The sequence below is a fragment of the Sarcophilus harrisii genome, chromosome 3 (assembly GCF_902635505.1).
Source record: "Sarcophilus harrisii chromosome 3, mSarHar1.11, whole genome shotgun sequence".
Taxonomy (NCBI): domain Eukaryota; kingdom Metazoa; phylum Chordata; class Mammalia; order Dasyuromorphia; family Dasyuridae; genus Sarcophilus; species Sarcophilus harrisii.
Window position 1 is genome coordinate 143517682 of NC_045428.1, and position 24084 is coordinate 143541765.

Consider the following 24084-nt stretch of genomic DNA (forward strand, 5'->3'; position numbering starts at 1 on the left):
AGCTGTGACTGGCTTTGGTCTTAGAAGTATAGTAATGGACTATCGCAGCACAGTAATACAAGCCTGTGTCCTCATCATTTGTTTCTAAAATTGCAGAGGACTGGTCTTGGGCCTATTGGACCTTGTTGTTCACGAAGACCCTCTCACTCCCAATATCAACAGGTATTTTTGGCTCTTACCTTTTAGTTTCTTTAACTTCTTGGCTGCTATGATATTTGGGATGACCCAAGACATGAAGATCAAAAAAAAAAAAAAAAAACCTCCAGTCAAATCCTAAATGAAATCCTAGGGGAGACATCCCAACTTTATTCTATCACAAAACACAGGACCTGTCAAGAACCCTATCTCCTTGAGAAGGACAAGCAATTTCATGAGATTTTCTAATTATCATGTAATCTTCATGATTTTGTGGACAGAGCAAGTTAGACTATTGAGAGATAGCCTGTTTAGTGCTTATGTATCAATATCACTTATGGACATTTCCACCTGAAACACTGAATTTTACAGTTAGAATGAATCTTAGAGAATGATCCAGTCCAACTTTCTAACCCATGCCGGAATCCACCGTAAAGTATCCCTAACTGTTCATTGTCCAACATTCGTTTGAATCCTTGCGATGATTGGGTAGAACTAGAAGAAAATTCTAACTTTGCTTCTAATGTGTGATATTGGGTAAGATGTTTAACCTCTCTGGGCCTCAGGTTCTTTATCTATAAAATGAGGCAATTAGACTAGATAGTCTGTAAGGTCCCTTCCAATTCTATATCTCCAGTTTTGGACATCTTCTGAGAAGGTTTTCTAGTACCTCCAAATGTAAACTTTTGTGTTTGGCATTTTAAGGATCTTTAACACTTGGCTCCAGTTACCTTTCTAGTTTTTTTTAAACATTCCTCCATGCACTTTACCTTCAAATGTAATACTCCATTTTCTTTTTTTGCCTCTGTGTTATGACTGTCACATACCTGGAATATATACCCTTCTCACTTCTGCCTCTTGGAATCTGGTTTCCTTCCAGACAGAGCTCAAGTATAATCTTCTTCAAAAGACATTTCCTGGTCTCTGTTGGTATCAGTCCCTGTACTTTGCATATGTTTTATATGTGATTACATATATATAGTGTCTTATCACTATCAAGAAAATTCATTGAAGGCAAAGACTGTTTAACCTTTATCTTTAGATTCTCAAAGTTTGGCACATTCTGTTGATTGCTTGCCTGAAGTCTTGACCATCTAGTCAGGAAGCTATGACATCAATCCCACCTCAGATCCTAGATGTATGATACTGGGTACATTAAAGCTCTTAGAACCCCAGATTCTTTTTTTTTCTTTTTTTAATTATTATAGCTTTTTATTTACAAGATACATACATGGATAATTTTTCAGCACTGACAGTTGCAAATATTTTTGTTCCAACTTTTTCCCTCCTTCCCTTCACCCCTTCCCCCAGATGGCAGGTTGACCAATACATGTTAAATATGTTAAAGTATAAATTAAATACAATATATGTGTGCATGTCCAAACAGTTATTTTGCTGTACAAAAAGAATCGGACTTTGTACAATTAGCCTGTGAAGGAAATAAAAAATACATGCGGACAAAAATAGAGGGATTGGGAATTCTATGTAGTGGTTCATAGTCATTTCCCAGAGTTCTTTCCTTGGGTAGCTGTTTCAGTTCATTACTGCTCTATTGGAACTGATTTGAGAAACCCAGAGTCTTTAATTGTAAAGTTGAAATAAAAAGAATACCCATCTCACAGGATTATTAGAAGATCCAAATTAGATCATGTAAGAGGCTTTTGTAAACCTTAAAGTCTTATATAAAAGTGAATTATTTTTATTGTAATGTCAGACCAAAGCCTTCTTTTTTTTTTTTTTTTTTTTTTTTTTTTTTTTTTTTTTTTTTTTTTTATAAACGTCTACTCACTGGTCCTACTTTTGCCTTCACTTACTCCACAGAAGTGGTCTCTCTTCTACTTAACAAAGTTTCAGTTACTTGAAGATCATGATTCCTTTTAATATTATTTTCTCTAGGCTAAGCATCCCTGGAACTTTCAAGTGTTCTTCACATGACAGGCTCCCAGTTTCTTCACCATCGTTACCTACTTTTGAGTGTGCTCCAGTGGTCAAAGTCCCTTTTAAATTGTGGTATCTTGAAGAAAGTACTCCAAATACAATCTGGTTAGTAAAGAATAAGTAAACCCATTACCTTCCTTGTTCTAGCCATTATAATCCACATTATAAAATTATATAAAATATAAAAATATTAATCCATTATATTAAAACAATCTAAAGATAGGCAACTTTGAAGACAGGCTGGTGACATGTATTAAGCTTTGTTGTTGTTATTCAGTTATGTTTGACTCTGTGACTCCATTTGAGATTTTCTTGACAAAGATACTGGAGTGATTTGCCATTTTCTTCTCCAGCTCATTTTACATTTGAAGGAACTGAGGCGAACAAGATTAAAATCGCTCACTTAGGATCATGCAGCTAGTAAGTATCTGAAGCCATATTTGAATTAGGAAGAATCATCCTGACTCAAGTCTCAGCACTCTATCCACTTCATCACTAAAGCTTTTACAATCCACTAAACCCTAAAAACAAAAGTCATGATCTCTGTTAAGCTAGAAGTTCCACATCCTATATTTTTATTTGAAATAGCACTCTTAATTTTGATTGACCAATTCAGAAGGTGTTGAATGAGTGTTGGATAAAGTAAGATGTGTAAAATTTGAATATGCTTGTGATTCTTTACAAAAGCTTTAAGACCAGTTATGAGAAAATTCTGATCCTTTGTTAGGTAAATTGCTATACCATACCACCTGCTGCCCTGCTTGTGCCATGAAGGAAGTAACTTGATCAACATTACATAGGTTTGTACTTAAAGTAATTAAAAAGAGACACTCCCAGAGAAGGAAGAACTGCTTTTGAATTCCAGCTATACCAGTTATTTACCTTGATCCTGGACAAAACCTCCTTGGGTTTCAATTTTCACATCTGTGAAATACTAATAGTTCCAGTACGTAAATCAAAGATTGGTAATGTTGTTGTTCAGTCATGTCAGAGTCTTTGTGATCCCATGGACCATTGTGCCAAATGCCATATAAATGTAAGCTATTATAACTGTGCAATTGTTATTTGTTGTTCTGGACCAGATCTCAGGCTGGTCAGGTAGTTCAAGCTAAGGAATAAAATGAGAAATTTGTACACCATCTAATTAAGTCTCAAGGACAGTTTTATTACTTTTTAGATAAAAATTAGCCCAGCCCATATGGCAGGAATTTTAGTAAATGCTGCTTCTCCAACAGTAATGCTGAAAGAATGTTAAGAATATAAGAATTAGCATACAAAAGTTTTTAGATCAGAATATGTCAAAAATTTAATGTTCCAAAGCTAAAGATGTCAGGTCCAAGTGGTAGGAAGGTAACAGACTCTAAGCTATGGATAAATTGGCAAAAGTATCTATGAAATGTAAAATACTTTCAAAATTATTATTGTACTCATTTATTAAAATATGGCAAGTCATTACTGTGCCATTTGCTCAACCAATGAAAATAATCTTCATATGCCTGGGAAGTAAAAATAAATAATAATGTTAAATAATTAATAAAATAAAAATAATCATAAATGTAAACCCAAGTGAAATGATGAGATAATAGTAACACTAATAACAAATAGCTAGCATTTATATAGTATTTTAAGGTTAATAAAACATTTTATAAATATCAATCTCATTTTAACTTCATAAAAATCCTGGGAGGTGGTTTTATTATTCCTATTTTATGAATGGAGAAAATGAGGCAAAATTGAGTTATGGGATAGCTAGATGGTGCAGTAGATAGAGTACTAGCTCTGAAGTCAGGAGGACTGGAGTTCAAATCTGATCTCAGACATTTAACACTTCCTAGCTGTGTGACTCTGGACAAGTCACTTAATCCCAATTACCTCAGCCAAAAAAAAAATTTGAGTGACTTACTCAGGGTCATACAGATAGTAAATATCTAAAGCTGGTTTTGAACTCAAAGTTTACATATTCCAAATCTTCTGATTCCAAGTCCAACAGTTGGACCACCTAGATTTCCATAGAACATAAACTCTTTGAGGGTAGAAAACTTTCATTCTTATCTTTGTATTAGCAATGCCTGGCTCATAGCAGGTGCTTAATAAATCCTTGTACCTTGAACTCGATTGAATTGCCATCAGATTCAGACATAAAGTCTGAATTAGAGAACTTATTAGATATTATGCATTAAGGAAAATTGCTATGATTATCTAGAAATTGAGGAGGAAATACTCTTTGAAAGAATCCTTTGGAAAGCAATCCTACAAGGAAAACCCCAAGGAATGTTGTTGTGAAACTCCAGAACTACAATCTCAAGGAAGAAATACTGCAAGCTGCCAGAGAGAAAAACCTTTCATATTTCAAGGAAAAATAGTCAGGTTTACCCAGGATCTGGCAGCTCCAATAATAAAGTATGGAGGGCCTGGAATACCATATTCTGGAAGGCAAAGGACCTGGGGTTACAACCAAGAATTAAAAACTCAGCAAAACTCAGCATCCTCTTTCAGGGGAAACAATGAATCTCCAATGAAGTAAGAGACTTTCAATCATTACTATTGGGAAAAAAAACCCCAGAATTAAGCAAAAAAAATTAATCTACAAACACAAGACTGAAGAGAAGCATAGAAAGGTAAACGGTAAAATATATTATTTAAAAGCTAAACTGTTTACATCACTAGATGGGAACAGAATATCTGTAATTCTTAAGAACTGTATCTATCCTTGGGGCAGTTAGAAAGGGACATCACATGGACTGGGGGTGTGATTGTGAATGGACTCTGATGTGATGATATCAAAGAAAAAGACATTAAGAGATGGAAAAAGGTCTATACTGGAAAAAAGAGATAAGGGAAGGTATTATGAGAAAATTATATAACAATACAGGGAAAGAAGAGAAGGGGGTGAGCATTGTCTGAAGCTTGATCTCATCAGTTTTGGCTCTAAGAGGGAACAACTTAATCATTCAATTGGGTTTAGAAATCTATCTAATTCTATAAAGAAGTATGAGGAGAAAAAGGAAAGAAAAGAAAGGGGCAGGATAGAAGGGAGGACTGAAACACTAGGAAAAAAGGTAAAAGAAAAGTGGAAGGGGTGATGAAAGATAAGATAATGGGTAGAATGGGTTAAAAAAAACATACTAAGAGAAGATGTACATTATCCTTTGTAGTTTTTCATTAATTCCCTTAATATTCTTGACCTTTTGTTTTTCCAGTTGAATTTTGTTATTCATTTTTCTAGTTCTATAAAATAAGTTTTTGGCAGTTTGATTGGCATGGTACTGAACAAGTAGACCAATTTTTGGCAGAATTTTCATTTTTGTTATTAGCTTAGTCTATCCATGAGCAGCTGATATTTTTCTAATTATTTAGATTGACTTTATTTGTGGGTGGGAAGGTGGTGTGGGTACAAAAACACTTCTAAGAACAAGATGGAAAGAGAGGACATAAATATATACAGGGGATAAAATAGAAATACAGAGCTGGTAATCATAATTGTGAATGTGAATGGGATGAACTCTCCCAAAAAATGGAAGTAAATAGGAGAGTGTATTGAAAAACAGAATCCTACAACATGTTGTTTATAAGCAACACATTTGACACAGAGAGACAAACACAGAGTAAAGGTAAAGGGCTGGAATAGAATTTTTTTATGCTTTAGCTGAAATAAAAAAAAAAAAAAGCAAGGGGTAGCAATTCTGATCTCAGATAAAGCAAAAGTAAAAATAGATCTTATTAAAGAGATAAGGAAAGTACATCTTGATAAAGGGTACTGTAAATAAAGAAGTAGTAACTATATTAAATGTATTAATGTACCACCAAATGATAGATCAGTCAAATTCCTAGAGAAGATTTTAAGCCAATTACAGGAAGAAATAGACTTCAAAACTATACTAGTAAAGGATGTCAGTATCCTCTCAGTATCAAGCAAACGTAAACACAAAATAAGAAAGAAATTAGAGAGGTTAATGGAATCCTAGAAAACTAGATATCATAGACCAATGGAGAAAATTGAATAGGGACAGAAAGGAATACATCTTTTTCTCTGCAGTAGCATCTACACAAAATTTGATCATGTTTTTGGGCATAAAAACCTCACAATCAAATGCAAAAAAGCAGAAATAGTAAATGCTTTCTTTTCAGACCACAATATAATAAAACTTATATTCAAAAAAGGAACAGGGAAAGATAGACTAAAAATTAATTGAAAATTAAATAATCAAATTCTAAAAAATGAATGAATCAAACAAAAAATCACAGAAACAATCCATAATTTCATCCAAGAAAATGACAATAATGAGACAACATACCAAATCCTATGGGGCAGCCAAAGCAATTCTTAGGCAAAATATTATATCTCTAAATAGGTATATGAATAAAATAGAGAAAAAAAAAATCAATGAATTGGGCAGGCAACTAAAAATTAGGAAAATAAAAAGAAATTAAAAATCCTCAATTAAATACTAAATTAGAAATTCTGAAATTCAAAGGAGAAATTAATAAAATTGAAACTAAGAAAACTATTGAATTAATAAATAAAACTGAGTTGTTTTATGAAAAAACTAACAAAATAGATAAATCTTTGGTTACTTTGATTAGAAAAAGAAGGAAAAATCATCACCATCAAAAATAAAAAGGGTGAACTTACCACCGAATGAAATTTGAATTAGAAAGTAAATGAAAAAGAAATTAAAACAGTAATTTAATTAGGAGCTACTTTGCCCAACTGTATGGCAGCAAGTCTGATAATCTAACTGAAATGGATGAATATTTACAAAAATATAAATTGCCCAGATTAACAGAAGAGAAAATAAATTACTTAAATAGTCCCATTTTAGAAAAAGAAATTGAATGAGCCATTAATGAACTCCCTAAGGGCCAGATGGATTCACAAGTGAATTCTACCAAATATTTAAAGAACAACTAATTTCAATGCTGTAAATTTTTTGGAAAAATAGGTAAATGAGTCCTGCCAAATTCCTTCTATGACACAAATGTGGTACTGACCCCTAAATCAGGAAGAGTCAAAACAGAGAAAGAAAGTTATAGACCAATCTCCCTAATGAATATTGATGTAAAAATTTTAAATAACATATTAGCAAAGAAATTATAGCAACTTATCAGTAAGATAGTACACTATGACCAAGTTGGATTTATAATAGGAAGGCAGGGCTGGTTCAATATCAAGAAAATTATTACCATAATCAATCATATCAATAACAAAAACAACAGAAATCATATGATAATCTCAATAGATACAGAAAAAGCTTTTAACAAAATAGAGTCCCCATTCCTATAAAAAACATTAGAGAACATAGGGATAAAGAGAGCTTTCCTTAAAATAATCAGAATCATCTATCTAAAACTAATAGCAAACATTATTTGTAATGTAGAGAAGCTAGACACTTTCCCAGTAAGATCAAGGGTGAAACAAGGATGTCCATTATCACCATTATTATTCACCATTGTATTAGAAATTTTGACTTTAGCAATAAGAAAAAAAGAAATTAAAGGAATTAGAATAGGCAGTGAGGAAACAAAAATATCACTCTTTGCAGATATGATATACTTAGAGAATCCTAGAAAATCATCCAAAAACCCACTAATATTATAATGTATAATATAATAAATATAATAAAATAAATAATATAATAATAATATAGTATAATATAATATGGTATAGTATAATGTAATATAATAAAATAAATAAATATATTACAATATAATATAATATAGTATAACAAATATAATATAATACAATATATTTTAATATATAATACAATACAATATATTTTAATATAATATAACATAATACAATACAATTAATATAATAATAACATAATAAAAATGCCAATTTTGCCTAAATTGTTCAGTAAACTGCCAAATCAATCTGCCAAAAAATTATTTTATAGAACTAAAAAAGTAATAACAAAATTCAACTGGAAGAACAAACAATCAAGAATATCAAGGGAATTAATGAAAAAATAAATAGGATGTTGGCTTAGCAGTACAAAGCTAAGAAATAGAGTGGAATAGATTAGATATTCATGATACAATAATCAAAGTATGTAGTAATCAAATATTTGATAAACTCTCAAATTCCAACTTCTGGAATAAGAACTCACTATTTGATTAAAAATTGCTAGGAAAAGTGGAAAATAATATGTCAGCAACTCAGCATAGACTTACACCTCATAGACTATATCAAAATAAGGTCATGGGTACATGATTTGGGCATAAAGGATGATACCATAAACAAATTAGGAGAGCAAGGGATAATTTACCTATCAGATCTTTGGAGAAGGGAGGAATTTATGACTAAAGAAAAACAAGAGAATATCATGAAAGACAAAATGGACAATTTTGATTACATTAAATTAAAAGGTTTTTGCACAAACAAAACCAACAGAAACAAAACAAAAAAAAAGGAAATATAAAGCTGGGGAAAAAAATCTTTACAGTCAGTGTTTCTGATATACGTCTCATTTCTAAAATATATAAAGAATTGTGTCCTATTTATAAGAATACAAGCCATTCCCAAAAAGATAAATGATCCAAGGATACAAACAGATAATTTTCAGATAAAGAAACTAAAGCCATTTATAGTCATATGAAAAAAAAATGCTTTACATCACTCTTGATTTGATTAGAGAAATGCAAAATAACAGGAAAAGATAATGATAAATCTTGGAGGGGATGTGGGAAAACTGCATTGTTGGTAGAGTTGTGAAATGATCTAACCATTCTGGAGAGCAATCTAGAACTATGCCCAAAGGTCTACAAAATTGTGCATACCCTTTGACTCAGCAGGGTCTATACTGGATTTATATCCCAAGGAAATCATAAAAAAGGGAAAAGGAACCACATCTACAAAAATGTTTGTAGCAGCTTTTTTTTGTGGTGACAAAGAATTGGAAAATAAATAGTTGCTCTCAGTTGGGGAATGACTGAATAAGTTGTGGTATGTGAAGATAATGGAATAGTATTATTCTATAAAAAACGATGATCAAACTGATTTTAGAAAGACTTGGAAAAATTTACATGAACTGATGCTGAGTGAAAGAAACAGAACAGACTATATTGTATACAATAACAGCAAGAATGTGTGATGATCAATTATGAAAGACTTCGTTCTTCTCAGTGGTTCAGTGATCCAAAGCAAGTCCAATAGATTTTGGACAGAATCCAGAAAAAGAACTGTGGAGATTGAATGTAAATCAACACATGCTATGTTCACTTCTTTTTTCTGTTTTTTTTTTCCTCTCCCATAATTTTTTACTTTTGTTCTGATTTTTCTCTCCCAACATGATTCATAAAGCAATGTGTAATAAATAATTTTTTTTAAATAAAAAAAATCACTTTGGTAGCTGTTAGTTTCAGTGTGAGCTCCTTGAGGGCAGGAACTGTTCCTTTTTTTGTCCTTATGTCCCCAGTATTTAGCATAGTATCTAGAACATAGCTAATGTTTAATAAATATTTGTTATCTGGTTGGTTAAAAAAAATGATGAGATTCTGAGACTGTGAACACAAATTATTACAATCAGTTAGCTAGAATGGATTAGTTTACTAAAGAGAGTAGTATAAATGCATAGGAAGCTTACTGACCAACTTAGAAGGTGGAATAAAGGTCAAGTAATTGAAGAAAAATACAAAAGATACAATGTTAAAATAACGATTAAAGTTGAGATTGAATAGCTCTCTAGGTCAATGCTACAGTTCCCATGTCAGGAATTGTGAAAAATCATACAAACTGGATATGGTCACATAGGTATAGCAGTGGTGTTGCTTGTGGGAAGGAATTAATAACAAGGGATCTCAGAAGAGCATCGTGGGACCAAAGGAGGGTAGAATGTTAGCTTCTTATGCAAGAATTACATCCTGTGGAAAAACCTGGAGGCCCTGTGTGGGTTATAGGTCTGGGTTTCTTTAATAGTATTGGAAAATAAACTTTTAGAGGTAAACTGGAGTCAAACAGTGAAGTAAGATTTATAGGTTATCAAAAAGTTGATTATATAATCCATAAGAATAATAATTTATAATTTATATTGGAATAATATAATTGTATTTATAATTGGAATATAAAATAAGTTCAAAGACATAGTTTCTTTAGAAATATTTTTGTATTAATGATAAGATTTTCAACATGATTTCATCCTGTGGAGTTGGGCTATGTTTTAAAATAAACAGCTGATTTCCCAACATTACAACACAATAACAAGTACAAAGGAGTAAGTGTGCTCAGATGAAATTAAATTACCAAATGCTTGCTCTTGCTTCTTGATCAGTACATCTGTGGGTGTATTTGATGTTTTTATTTTTGTTTTTTTTACTGCTACTTTGTTCTCTAATCTTCCATTAGAATATTAGACTAAGATTTCCCATTTTTACTCCTTTCCCCCAATTTTGTAGCAAACTTTATGGGATTTAATAAACAAGGTTCAATTCTATTAACATTTACCCAATCTAATAAATATAACTTTCTCTATCTCCAAAATATTTTCATATGAATAAGATTCTAGATGTTGGAGTTTATTTCTTTCTTCCTTAGCTTTGCTAGAGTTCTAGAAGTGGAAAATGTCCTCTGGGTTCATGTCCAGTTTAAAGGAAGAAATCATTTTTCTGATACTGGAGATTTCAAAACTGCATGGAAACATTGTGTGTATTTCCATGTACAAGCTAGTTTCACCACTGAGAGACCTTTTTATATATTTGACATTTAAAAAAAAAACTGAATGAACTCAACTACCTCAATTCTTGCCTCAATGTATTTACAAAGTTCTCAGTTGATAGACATTAAATGAATTCACTTTTTACTATGTCAGTAAAATCAATATCTAACCAGACAATCCATTTTGTGAAGTTATACGGCTTGCATCATTTCTTAGCTGCTGTTCAGTGGGTTAATAGGGCTGACAAGTCCACTGTCCAGGAAAATATCAGAGGTGCCAGCCTTATAATATGCTTAATGAAACTTCCAAGTTTTGCCAAGGGGCAATTATGTGGGGCAATAGATTGAGCTCAGCAGGGAATAAGTGAGACTTGAGTGTGACCCTAGGCAAATCACTTAACCATGTCTACCTCAGTTTCTTCATCTGTAAAATGAACTGGAAAATGAAAGAGCAAACCACCCAATATCTTTGCCAAGAAAATAAAAAATTTGAACAAGACTGAAATATGACTAAGCAACAAACAACGACATCTGCCAGATAATGTACTAAAGAATTTATCTTTATTATTTCATTTGGTCCTCACTACACATTTAGGAGGCAGGTTCTACAATTATTCTTCCCATTTTACATGAATGATTATTGTGTTGATCTGAGCTCTTAAGTCTTAACTAAAACTTTAATTTTAATTGTATCATTCCCTCTTACAGAGGGACAGTGCTCTATTTTTCTTTTCTTTTTTTGTCAAAGCAAGAAGTAAATGCCTTAGAATTGTTTGTTGTTGTTGAATTGTTTCAATCATGTCCAACTCTTTGTGACCCCATCTGGGATTTTCCTTGTTTCGTTTCTTTTCTTTTTTGTGGCAGGCAATTAGGATTAAGTGACTTGCCCAGCATCACACATCTAGGAAGTGTTAAATATCTGAGGCCAGATTTGAACTGACTTCAGGGGTGATACTCTATCCACTGCATCATTTAGCTGCTCCATCTGGGGTTTTCTTGACAAAGATACTGACTACAATTTTTTTTTCTTTCTTTCCAGTAATTTTATTTTTTCTTCTTTTTTTCTTTTTTGCAGTAATTTTACAATTTTTAAAAATAATTTTACAAATGAAGAAACTGAGGCAAACAGAATTAAATGACTTATGTAGGATTACCTAGCTAGTTGATGGCTGAAGCTGAATTTGAACTTGGAAGGTAGTTGTCTATCCATGTGCTTTATCCATTGTGCCATCTAGTCCCTTCAGTGTTACCTCATGTCAAAGACTCTGCCCTAGACTTTCTAGTCTCATTGACTTTACATGGTAGTGGTCTGGCAGTTGTGATGCTATTTCTATCAATCACATGTGATAGAAAAGGCAAGCTCTGGGCCTGAAGTATTGCTGATCTTAATCAACTTTCTGAAGATTACATATTTTTCTTGGAACTGATACAGGGAATCACTGAATTTGTCCTATGGCTTTTAAAACTACTTACTAAATCTTCATTGATCATTGAACTCCCAAATCAAGCAATAAATCTTCTAAATGGTTCTAGTCTCTATGGCCTCTTTGTTTTCTTGGGTTTGGAAATCTGCTATGTCCATTCTGTAATTACATTTTTTTTTCTTCTGCCATGGCCACCCTAACAGTGTGGGTTATCCATTCATACTTTTCCTTCTTATGCCTTTCCTTAGCATCTAGATAGCATAGAGGCTAGATAGACAGATAGAGTATTGGGTTTGGAGTCAGAAAGGACTGATTTGGATTTTCTGTCTAATACAGAAGATGGCTATCCTTGCCTGTCCATTCCATGTTACTCTCAAAGATTTACCAGAAGTCTGTCCCACATCCTAGAGGCTTTCCTCACTTTTTCCTGATAAATACCAGTGGAGATCTAAAGAACAAATCATCTGTAATATTCACCACAAGACCAGTCCATTTTTTTTTCACACCATAAATTATCATCATCATAATAATCATCATAATCATTATAATCATCATTCCTTTCCATTTTTATTGCTTTAGGGCTTACAAAGCTCTTTATTCATATATCTCATTTGATCCTCCCCAAACTCTGAGAAATAGCTATTATTATTATATCCCATTATACAATGGAAAATTGAGGCTGACCTTTTTGGTTTCTTTTATTTATTGAGGCTTTCATGTTAAGTGACTTGTCAGAGTCACACAGCTATCTGAGGCTATATTTGAACTCAGGACTTTCTGACTTCAGGAAGAAAGAGGAAGAGGAGGAGGAGGAAAAGAAAGAGAAGGAGGAGGAAGAGGAGGATGAAAAGAAGAAGAAGAAGAAGAAAAGAAAAAGAAGAAGTAAAGAAGAAGAAGAAAAGAAGAAGAAGAAGAAAAGAAAAAGAAGTAAAGAAGAAAAGAAGAAAAAGAAAAGAAGAAAAGAAAAAGAAGAAAAGAAAAAAGAAGAAAAGAACAAAGAAGAAGAAGAAAAGAACAAAGAAGAAGAAGAAGAAAAGAAAAAGAAGAAGAAGAAAAGAAAAAGAAGAAGAAAAGAAGATGAAGAAGAAAAAGGAGAAGGAGGAGAAGGAGAAGGAGAAGGAAAAGAAAGAAAGAAAGGGAAGAAGAAGGAAGGAGGAAGAAGAAGAAAAGAAGGAAGAAAAAAGAAGGAAAGAAACAATAACAATAACAAAAACAAACAAACAAAAATAGGTGATATATGATGAAAACCTGATCTGTGTTCAAACATTCTCAGTAGTTTGATAATTTTTCTGTTATAATTCCAATCCTCCCCCTTCCCCCCCGGAATGATTAAACCAATTTACAATTTGACCAATAGTATATTATTGTCCCAATATTTGAATTTCAGGGTAACTTAATATAAGAATAGGATTGGTGAGGGAATATAGGGTTGCCCTGATTCCAATTAGCTTATTCCAATAGTGCTTCAGTTTCCCTCTTCCCCTGTACAGTTTGATCCCAATTAACTTATGATGTTCCTAGTAGGAAAAAACATCTTGGAGCACAAAGAGTAGGACTGAAAGATACCTAGAATATCAGAAGCCCTGATCAGTGTGTGGCAAGCAGGAGGAACCATCATTTTAGCCTTGGGAGCATTCCTCCCTCTTTAGGCCTCCCTGAAAACTGGAAGGAAATGTTTGCCAGAATCTGATCTCTTTGATAGGGGGGAGAGGTTAGGGGTGAGGGTGGAACTGCACTTGACCCAAAGCCAATGAACTTCTTTCTTCTTTGCCATCCCTACGGGGATTAAAAACCCTTCAGGCAGGATTCCATTTGGCCTCTTTCCTGATAACATATAAATTCATACCCCTGCTGATTTCAAATCTCCATGTAGAATTTTAGACCTTTCCCACTCCTTGCTTGAATTGCCTCTCTTTCACCATCATTATGAGCCTAGGGTCTTGCCACATTAGACAAAAATGGTGATGAAGTAGGAGGGGGCAGATGGGTAGAGTAGGGTGTTTGACCAACTCTTTCTCCACTCTCTGTTAATGTATGGGTCAGAGGAAGAAGGGAAAAATAGTGGAGTTTGGTGATTTCCACCTCAGGAAATTTGATATCCCTGAGGCATTACTTCTTGATCTGATATTACAACAAAGAGCTCTATTGTCTTCCCCTGGCTTGTATCTGAGAAGGTTTTGAGAACTTCTTCAAACTTAAAAAAATATAAATCCCTCTCTCCTTTCCTATTCAAAGAATCAGCCCTTGCTTTAAATAATATAGTAGAAAAAGGAGTTCTGCAAAACCAATCAACATATACATTACAGTATATAGAACATTTCCAATTCAGTCTGCAATCTCTGAAAAGAAAGAAGGAAAAGCGCTGAAGACTTATCAAAACATTTAGATTACTACCTATTTCTGATGATTCACATGGATACAAATGATATAAAAATAAAGAATTTAAAGTGTTGTCAGAGATGACCAAGTCTTGGGCAAGAAATTAAAGATCACTGGCACAGATTGTATTTTCCTCACTAAAGGGATGTAGAAAAAAAAAAAAGATTATTTTGGAAGTCAACAGCTAGCAAAAAAGGCGATATTTAAGAACTGGAATTACTTTAGGACCACATCTGATAATACTGGCTTGATATGGAATCCACACAACAAAGGCTGATAAGAATATGTTTTCCACCTTCCTCTGTTCTTTGGAGAAATGATGGACTATGACTGTGGAAAATTGCTTTTACCGTCAGACATTGATTATTGTTGATTAGTTTTTTGGAATTGCCTTTTGCTAATACTAGATATTCTGTGTTTATAGAATTTCCTTGAGCTTTTAAGTTTAGTAAATTTACCAAAAGAAGAAGTCAAGCTAATTCTTTTTCATGATGATGAATGTCTACCTTCCTAAAACTATATGAATCATATATTTAACAATCTACTCACAACTTTCATGAGGATTGAAGTCATATTCACTTGTCCAATAATGAAGGATGATTACCTACTTCTTGATGACAGGTGATGGATATAAGGCAAATATCTTTAGCTACGGCCAGTTTATGAATTAATTTTATTTTTACTTATTTGTCGTGAGTTTGATTTTTTTAAATAGATGGATAGAATTTGGAGGGGAGAGAAGGATATGATAATGATGCCCCTCCAAAATGGAAAGGGCTACAAGGGAAGAGATCTAGCTTTATTAAGTGCCCACTATGTGCTGGGTACTATGCTAAGCACTTTATAAATATCTCATCCTATTCTTACAGCAACCCTGGAAGATATACCATTATTATCTCTCCATTTTATGGTTTGGGAAATTGAGGCAGAAAGAGATGAGGTTATTTTCTCATTGTCACATAAGTAGTAAATGATAGCCTAGATTTGAATCCAGGTTTCCTGATTTTAGGCCCAGTGCTCTATTCATTGTGCCAAGTGCCAAAAGAGAAAAGAAAGAAAATTATATTATTGAAACATCATTTTTTCATATTTCAATAGTTTTATTTTTCCAATTATATGTAAAGATAGTTTTCAATATTTATTTTTATAAAATTTTTGAATTCCAAATTTTTTTCTCTCTCCTTCCTTTACCTCCCTTTTCCCCAGCATAGCAAGAAATCTAATATAAATTGTACATGTATAATCATTTCAAATACATTTCTATATTATTTATGTTGTAAAAAACAATATCAGAACAAAAGGGAAGAACCACAAGAAAGACAAAACAAACAACTATAACAAAAATGTGACAATAGTATGCTTTGATCTGTATTCAGTCTCCATAGTTTTCTCTCTACATACAGATGGCACTTTCTGTCCCAAGACTATTGAAACTGTCTTGGATCACTGCATTGCTGAGAAGAGCTAAGTCTATCAGAGTTGATTGTCACATAATCTTGCTATTACCATGTACAACGTTCTCCTGATTCTACTCGCTTTATTCAGCATCAGTTTATGTAAGTATTTTCAGGCTTTTCTGAAATTAGCTTGCTCATCATTTCTCATAAAACATTTCATTACATTCATATACCATAACTTATTTAGATATTCCCAATTGATGGGCATCCACTCAATTTCCAGTTCCTGGCCACCACAAAAAGAGCTTCTAAAAATATATTTACACATATGGATCCTTTCTCCTCTTTTATGATCATTTTGGGATGTTATAGACTTAGTCATGATATTGTTGGATCGAGAAGAATGCACAGTTTTTTGTTTTGTTTTGTTTTTATGTATACATATTTATACAGTTATCTTGTTGCACAAGAAAAATGGGATTTAGAAAGAAGGTAAAAATAACCTGGGAAGAAAAACAAAACTGCAAGCAAGCAATAACAGAAAGAGTGTAAAAGCTACGTTGTGGTCCACACTCATTTCCCAGTGTTCTTTCACTGGGTGTAGCTGATTCTGTTCATTACTGATCAATTGGAACTGATTTGGATCTTCTCATTGCTGAAGAGGACCACTTCCATCAGAATTGATCCTCACACAGACAGTATTGTTGTTGAAGTGTATAATGATCTCCTGGTTCTGCTCATTTCACTCAGCATCACTTCGTGTTAGTCTCTTCAGGCCTCTCTGAAATCCTCCTGCTGGTCATTTCTTACAGAACAATAATATTCCATAACATTCATATATCACAATTTATTCAGTCATTCTCCAATTGATGGGCATCCACTCAGTTTCCAGTTCCCGGCCACTACAAAAAGGGGTTGCCACAAACATTTTGGCACATACAGGTCCCTTTCCCTTCTTTAGTATCTCTTTGGGATATAAGCCCAGTAGTAATACTGCTGGATCAAAGGGTATGCACAGTTTGATAACTTTTTGGGCATAGTTTCAGATTGCTCTCCAGAAAGATTGGATCCGTTCACAGTTCCAACAATAACGTATCAGTGTCCCAGTTTTCCCATATCCCCTCCAACATTCCGTGTTATCTTTCCCTGTCATTCTAGCCAATCTGACAGGTATGTAGTGGTATCTCAGAGTTGTCTTAATTTATATTTCTCTGATCAATAATGATTTGGAACACCTTTTCATATGGCTAAAAATAATTTCAATTTCATCATCTGAAAATTGTCTGTTCATATCCTTTGACCATTTATCAATTGGAGAATGGCTTAATTTCTTATAAATTAGAGTCAATTCTCTATATATTTTGGAAATGAGGCCTTTATCAGAACCTTTGACTATAAAAATGTTTTCCCAGTTTATTGCTTCCTTTCTAATCTTGTCTGCATTAGTTTTGTTTGTACAAAAGCTTTTTAACTTGATATAATCAAAATTTTCTATTTTGTGATCAATGATGATCTCTAGTTCTTCTTTGGTCACAAATTAGAAGAACATAAGATAGTTTACCTCTCAGACCTGTGGAGGAGAGGTAAACTATCCTATGTTCTTCTAATCATTCTTTATGCCTAGATCATGAACCCATTTTGATCTTATCTTGGTGTACGGTGTTAAGTGTGGTTTAATGGTATGCACAGTTTTATAGCCCTTTGGTCATAATTCCAAATTGTTCTCCAGAATGGCTGGATCAGTTACTGAAACACTTTAAATACACATACATACAAAGGTCACTTGTCTCCAATTGTGAAATCTTCTATTTTTTGCAAATGAGGACATTTGATTATCTCTCTCTGTAACATTACCTCTCCATTCTCTGTGCCTCTTTAAAGAAAGGATTCAATTATGGAATATTATTGTTCTTTAAGAAATGACCAACAGGATGATTTCAAAAGGCCTGGAGAGACTTACATGAACTGATGCTGAGTGAAATGAGCAGGACCAGGAGATCATTCTATACTTCAACAACAATACTATATGACAATCAGTTCTGATGGATGTGGCCATCTCCAGCAATGAGATGAACCAAATCAGTTCCAATAGAGCAGTAATGAAATGAACCAGCTATACCCAGCAAAAGAACTCTGGGAGATGACTCTGAACCACTACATTGAATTTCCAATCCCTCTATTTTTATCCACCTGAATTTTTTATTTCCTTCACAGGCTAATTGTACAATATTTCAGAGTCTGATTCTTTTTGTACAGCTAAATAACTGTTTGGACATGTATACTTATATTGTATTTAATTTATACTTTAACATTTTTAACATGTATTGGTCAACCTGTCATCTAGGGGAAGGGGTGGGAGGAAGGAGGGGAAAAATTGGAACAAAAGGTTTGGCAATTGTCAATGCTGTAAAATTACCCATGCATATAACTTGTAAATAAAAAGCTATAATTAAAAAAAAAAAAAAGAAAGGTGCAGATTTTATCAGTATCTGTACCATTATAAGTATCTAATAAAGAGCTATAAAATACTGGCAAAAAAAAAAAAAGAAAGGATTCAATAATTATACTTAAATACATCCAATAATTTTTCCTTGTGCTGTGAAGCAGATCCTAACAAACAATGATGTTAAATACCTTATAAAATGACTGCCTACAGGTCTAAATCTGATTAGGAAGAAACATAGCCAGGAGTTATTCTTTTCAAGTATGACCAGGGATTGTGAAATCATGTGGCAAATTCCAGGGGAATGAAGTAATAGTGGGGATTGAAAATCAATAATGGGAACTATGAGCCACATCAGGATCAGTATACCAAGAGTCAAAAGGGAATGAGCAAGAAACAGGGTAGGGCAGTAACTATTATTAACCAGATTAACAGGTAACCACTTATGTGAAGACCAACCTCATTGAAATCATGGCTATCACGCCCCTTGCAATATCTTTTAGGGAGTTTGGACCCAGAATATAATTTTTCTAGGTCAGGACCAAAATGTTGAAGTTAGCAAGGAATTCTCATATAGTTGCCTCAAATATCCTAAACCTCAATCCCCTCATAATCATTTTTGTTTTCTCCTTTTTGGTTTAAAGATCACAATCCTCGATGGAAAGAGCAAAACAAAAGAGCAGTTGTATAATATCTCTTAGTCCCTATCCTCAGTTCACATTGGAGCCCCACCCCAACTCAAGCAGCAGACCTCCCCTTCTTTGTTCTTTTTCTTTTCTGAAACAAACTTAAAACTCCTTTATTGTCTCACATTTTTCCTTACCTTGTGAAACTTTAAACTATATTCACTTTTATTTACATCTTTAACAATTCTAAAGTATTTTCTTCTTGCTTTTATAACAAAGCTAAGAAAAGAAGAAGAGAAAGAAAAAAAGAGAGAGAGAAAGAAAGAATGAAGAAAGATAAAAAGAAAGAAGGAAAGAAAAAAAGAAAGGAAAAAAAAGAAAAGGAGAAAGGAAGAAAGAAAAAGAGTCCTGCATGAGAGAGAAGGGTGAGATGAATTGCTGTGAAGAATTATGGTTCCTTCTTTACATATGAAGAAAACTAATATTAATTTTAAAAAGTGCCTAATTGATTGAAAACAAGAGGAAGGTTTTATTAGCTGCAAGCATTCATTCATACTCTAAATGAGACCCAAGAAACCCTTATTGTAATCTTTAGGGATCTGCCACTAGGAGAAAGTGGAATCTTTTGCTAGCTTTATCCTCCTTCAACTCCCTTCAATTCTTATTCTCCCTCCTACAACCTCAAAGAGGGAAGAACTACACCTTCCTTCCCTCATTCTAGTTCTGAGACATCCTTCTTATGGAAAAAGTCACTAAAGTCATCTGATGGAATAACCTGGCTTTGCTTGGACTGTCACCTCTTGGGGACTTTTATGCTTGTGGCCAAGAATATTTGTTGAAATGTTCTCCAGAAACAGTCCTCTGAAAGCTTTGGCAAATGCCAAGAAAGGAGTGTCTTATGCATTTTTAAGAAGCTTCAGCTCCTTGTGGACTCTAGCCTTTCCAAAAGTGTAATGACAACTCTATGTCAATCATTCCTATTTATCCTTGCTCACATGCCCTTCTTTCAGTCTTTTATACATAATCTTTTTTTTAAATTTATGTCTTTTACTTTCATGTCACCTTCATTTCCAGATACATTCCTCCTTGTTTTCTTCACCAGAGATATTCTTTGCAACAAAGATTAAGAAAAGAAGAAGAAAAAGAAAAGCCTGCAGTAAAACTAGCCAAAAATATCAATTGAGTCTGATGTTATATACAAAATCCCACACCATTAATTCCCCACTTCTGTATAGAAGGAAGCAAACTACATTTTCTCCTTTTTCCTTTGGCTCTAAGTTTTATTATCATAATTACTCACTGTTCACTCCCCCCTCCCCTCACATTACATTGCTGTACCTAACATTTATATTGTTTTCATAGGTCTATTCATTTGACTTTGAATCAATTCTAGTCTTTCTATATTCCTATTAATTCTTTATATTCCTCTTTATGTAATTTTCATGAATTGTATTCATATACTCCAATGTCTTTAGCTGTTCCTCCATCTATATGATTTCTTTTTTGCTATTATAAAAATTGCTATGTATGTTTGGAGTATATAGAACCTTTCTTTCTTTGACCTCTTTGGGGTAAAATATCTATCAGAAGGATCACTGGGTCAAAAAACAGACATTTGAGTCCCTTAATATAATTCCAAAGTTCTTTTCAGCATTATTGGGCCAATTTACAATTCCACTAAAAATGTATGTGTCCTTATCTTTCTTAGAGCCTCCACCATCAACGTTTTCTTTCTTTCTTTCATTTGTACATAATTTTTAAAATCTGAGCTATTCAGAGTTCTCTATGCAACTATATTACCTCATAGGGATTGTAACTATGTCATCAGAATTACATTCTTGAGAGAGTTTATCTTTGATCCAACTGAATTTTCTAACTAGCTTTTACAAATCAACTTTTTTAGGGGCTAGCATATTTCACCAGAAAGAATTGCAAAAACATTACCATTTCTCATGAGGTTTTCAGAATCTCTGTCTATTCTGTTAACTCTTTTTGATCAAAATTAGGTCTAGAAAGAGGTGAAACAAAGCATTTATTTGAAGTCAGTGAAATCTAGAAATGATACACTCTGAGTGTCAGTCAATTAATCAATGAACCATTATTAAGCATCTATTATGCATTAGCATGATACTATGTTAAACACTGGGTAATATAGGAATATACAGAAAGGAAAAACATAGCCTCTGATTTTAAGGAGCCCATAGTCAAATGTGTGACAACATGCAAGCAATAATGTACAAATAAGCTATGAAGTGGGCAAACTAGAAATAATGAACAGAATGAAGGCACTACAATTAAAGAGCATAGGGAAAGACCTCTTACAGAAGATGTGGTTTTAGTTGATAGTTGAAGGAAATCAGAAAAACCAAGTAGTAGAGATGAAGAGGAGTGTTTCAGGCATAATGGACAGCCAAAGAAAATGCACAGGGTACAGAGATGGAATATCTTGTTGAGAACTTCAAGGCCAATGCATTTGCATTTAAATAGTCAAGCTAGATAATGAACTAGATTTCAGAAATCTAGAAATCTAGGAAACTAGATTTTCTATGCTAACTATCTAATTTTACAGGGGCCCAGAGAAGACAAATTACTTGTCCTTGTTCACATGAGGAAGAAGCAGAAGAAGAATTTGAACCCAGACCTTATGATTCCAAATTCACTGTTGTTATTGTTGTTCGGTTGTCTCTCCAACCCCATTTTGGGGTTTTCTTATTAAAGACACTAAAATAATTACTATTTCTTTTCCAGCTAATTTTACAGATGAGGAAACTGAGGCAAACAAGGATAAATGACTTGGTTAAGTCTCTCAATTAGTAAGTTTCTGAGGCTAAATCTGAAATCATTTCTTCTTGACTCCAAGCCTGGTTCTCTATTCACTGTGCTACCTAGCAGCCCTCTGTAACCAACCAAAAAGATGATAGTTACCTTTATACATTCAATGAACATCTACTGAGTGATTAAAACATTGAATAGAAACTAAAAAGTAAAAGATCTCAAATGAATCAAATACTTAGATGAAATTTTAATCCTTTTTCATTAATATGAACATGAAATTTGGTATCTTTACTGTGATACCTGGGCTTGGTTTACCCACAAAATAAATCCCTCTGTGCCATGAACAATGGAATTTTATGGTGTTAAAATATGTGTATATGTAAAAATTAATATTTAAAAATATTCCTCATTGCCCTTCCTGTCCCTACCAAACCCCTGCATGTTATACTCAAGGTGTTGACTTCCCTTGCCTTCCTATATGGTTGCTTCCTTTATCTTCTGAGAAATGAAATTATAAGATGATTTCTACTCATCTCAATCTGAGTAAGAATATGGCGCTTTTCTTTGTTGACATATCCACAGAGAGGCCTTTTTCTGACAAGAGGAATGGCAGAATGCCAGGAAAGGTAATTGCAAGCTGCTTTTAAAGCCAGAAATGAAGAGGAAGAATTTGAATGTAAGTTATGTTCACATAAACAATGGGAAGATGAGAGCACAAGACACCTTGGTCTAAAATATCGAAATTAGGCAAGTATAAAGGGCCATAAATTGAAGTTGTATTAGTGTTTTAATGATCACAAAATAAGAAAATATTATTGGTATTTATTAGATTATGTTGGTTTTGTATAGATTAGATTTATTAGATTAAATAGCAATTTTTAATTGTATAAACAAACAGGAACACTTTATGTTTATATAGCACATAAGGCTGACAAAGTATTTTCTTCACAGGTATTATCATCACAGGTATTATCTCCATATTAAAGATCAATGTCATAGAACTTTGGAGTTGATAGAAATCTTACCTGAAGAATTTCTTCTATAATATAATCAACAAGAGATCATCTAGCTTTTTGCTTGAAGACTTTCATTGAAGAAAATCTTTTCCTGAGTCAGTTCCCCTATCCTCATTTCACTTTTGAAAACTTTAATTGCTCATTAATCCAGCATAAAGGATTTATTAAGTGACTCTTGTATGCCAGGAATTTATGTTGGAAATACAAAAATAAAATCAAAATAATACCTACCTTTAAGTATCTTGCATCCTAACAGGAAGACAACATTCATGTAGCCTTATGACATAAGGTAATTTTTTGAGGCAAAGTCCTAGCATTTGAGGAAAACAGGGAAGGGCCCCTCTGCAAAAAAAGAAAAAATAAAGCTAGTACATGAGAGTACCAGGATTTTGAAAAGACAAACTGACTTGTCCCTGACATGTCACACAACTACTAGAAAGTACAAGTGATGTAATATAGCTTCTAGGGGAGATAGTAATAATTTTAAGGTCCCCTGACCTTAGGGGGCTTCTCTTCTAATAATAAGTCAGTGATTCTAAATCTTCTGACTTTGGAATCTGTGATCCTGAGGACTTCTGATCTAAGAATGCTATTGCTTTGCCAATGATTATAAAAGTCCTCCGGCCTAGGAATATAATAATATTTCTTCCTTTGGACTTTAGGGAAGATATATTAATGATCCTGAGACTATTGTTCTAACAATCTGTCAGTGATTTCAAGTCTTCTGGCTTTAGAATAGTCCAACAAACATTGTCTGTTGGTCAGTGATAACCAAATTCCAGAGACCACTCCTTGGTTCTACCCTTAGGCAATAAAATTAGCATATATATATATATATATATATATATATATATATATATATAACATGAAGAAATAGATAAATGTGTTTCTTTGCTTCTGCTTCTTTGCTAAATTCTCTTGGAATTTAGAAAGCTTCAATTAGTGTTATAATTACAATAAACTTTCCCCCCTTGACTTGGAAATGGGTTCAGACCTCCTGCAAATTCTTTTGAGACACCTCATGACACCAGTCTGTGATCCTCAAACTTTTGAGGTTCCTTCCCAACCTCAACATTGGTAACCCCTATAGGGAGAGATTGGCCTCCCCTGGCTTGATTCCCTCCTTGTCAAGATAAGCCCTCCATTTTTTCTCCCACAATCCTATAGCTGGGACATCCCAAGCCACTGGGAGAAGACTTGTCTGAGTCGTCTTGAACTCCATGCTCAGCAAGTGTTCCTTGACTGGGGATGCCCTGACTGAGAATTTTTTTTTTAATTAAAACTTTTTATTTACAAAG

General features: G+C 33.4%; 1 long non-coding RNA gene across 1 annotated transcript in view; it reads left to right on the forward strand.

Annotated features, from left to right (window-relative positions):
* Positions 1-22553, forward strand: part of LOC116422271 — a 44767-nt gene extending 22214 nt beyond the window's left edge. Inside the window, exons 2-3 of the long non-coding RNA XR_004232840.1 lie at positions 2032-2178; positions 22353-22553. This is a non-coding gene — a long non-coding RNA (uncharacterized LOC116422271). The remainder of the gene's footprint in view (positions 1-2031; positions 2179-22352) is intronic.
* Positions 22554-24084: the final 1531 nt, after the last annotated feature.